The sequence below is a fragment of the Protopterus annectens genome, chromosome 2.part1 (assembly GCF_019279795.1).
Source record: "Protopterus annectens isolate FY-2018-M chromosome 2.part1, PAN1.0, whole genome shotgun sequence".
Taxonomy (NCBI): Eukaryota; Metazoa; Chordata; order Ceratodontiformes; family Protopteridae; genus Protopterus; species Protopterus annectens.
In genome coordinates, this window is record NC_056729.1 from 44,310,346 (window position 1) to 44,312,093 (window position 1,748).

Genomic DNA, 1,748 nt, shown 5'->3' on the forward strand with positions numbered 1-1,748 from the left:
TACATGTGAAACACAACACCTCTATGACACTGTTCAAGAGAAACTTGAACAAGTGGATGGGGCACCTTAAATTCTTACCAAGGACAACACTCACAACCCTCCTGAACATGAGCAGTCATTACTAAATGCAGCCTTGAGTATTGACTAGCACTGCTATTATATTACATTGGGATGAAATGGCTAAGTTTGAAATGCCCTCCAGGTCAGTGGCCTAGTAATCTCCTATGATGCTATGGTAATGAACATTTGAACGAATGCCAGGGCTTAGACCCAATGACTTGAACCAACTCATTGAGTGGGTAGGCAAAATGGTAGCAAACAAAATGAATGGCACATACTAGAAACATTCCATAGCTTCAAAACAAACTAGTTCACGAAGGGTTTGTTTAATGGGGGCAGAAGATATGAGTGGCCACAGACTTCCCCTGCTAGAGTACTGGAAGACAGTCAGTTTGCTCTCAGCACAGTGGCATATAACATCATGTAGGGGAAGTAGCCAAACTGATATATCAAACAACATTAAGGGTTGCCCGACAGGCAGGTAACAGCTCTGCAAGTCATCAAAAGAAGCTATTTAGTTTTATAATGAAATGATGAGGGGAAGGTCAAGTCAGTAGAGGCTTCAAGAAGCTAATTCTACTTTTGAAGAAGCAACCAAGCTCTAATGGAAGTACAACAGAGGATGGAGGTATATGGTGATTCATAATTTCACAAAGAAGAGAAAGAAAGGTGAGCCCCACTAATGTGGATATTGTAGGTGGGAGAGGTACATACCAGAAGGTGAAAGCATATACCTTAGTGGGGTCAATCAAAAGTAGTAATGCACAACCAAGAAGCTGATCATGTACACAGAAGACGGAAGATGGAGGATAGTTCAAGGGACTGCTCCCATTTAACGGATAGAGATGAATGCAGGAGACTATGAGTAGATTAGTTGGGCATACCAGAAGAATAAGACTGATGGCCAATGCTGTTCAACGAGGAGGCACAAGGTGGAAGATCCTCAAAGGGTGATGACAACCCAAAACATAGAATGAAAAGACAGAGCAAGGGAGGCTTAATCACTCTGTGGACAAGACCTACAGGTTTCTCAGAGGGAAGGAAGGAGTAGGGAGACTTGGAGAAAGTACAATGTTAAGTAAACTTACCATAACAATAGATGTGTGAATAGATCACTGCTGCAATCGCCTTATTTCTGTGGATTATATCCTGCCTAGGCTATAAAAGCTTGCCAGCTCCCAAAGCATAATGGCACCTTCTACTCATCCACACCATGGGAGGATGGCATAGTGGTTATGGTGTTTACCTTACAGACAGAAGGTGCATGGTTTAATTCTCACATGGGGTAATTGGCTATGCTTGAAATGGCCCACAAGGGTAGTTAGCCTAGTACTAATCCAGTCTCTGTGGTGCAATCGGTTAGCGTGTTCGGCTGTTAACTGAAAGGTTGGTGGTTCAAGCCCACCCAGTGACACTGCTTCTTGCTACTGCAGAGACCTCAGGTTCTGATCTGTTAATAAGCTGCTTTTCCAGACCATACTTTGGGGCACTGAGAAACTGGGTTGGGCTCCCTGCATCTCTACCTGCCAGTGGCCTTGTGGCCACCTACCAACTTGAAAAAAAAAACAGGTTGCTAAAAGAGCAGCTGTCTTCTGGGGTTGGGAGGGTGGCCTAATGGTTAAGACGTTTGCCTTATTAACACAAGGTGCAGGATTCGAGTCTTGCAAGGGGGCTTAAAATGGCTCGCA

At 44.1% G+C, this 1,748-nt stretch overlaps 1 non-coding gene across 1 annotated transcript; it reads left to right on the plus strand.

The window, feature by feature from the left end:
* The first annotated feature begins 1,400 nt into the window (after nucleotides 1-1,400).
* TRNAN-GUU lies at nucleotides 1,401-1,474 on the plus strand. The gene has a single exon. It is a non-coding gene; the product is annotated as a tRNA-Asn (tRNA).
* Nucleotides 1,475-1,748: the final 274 nt, after the last annotated feature.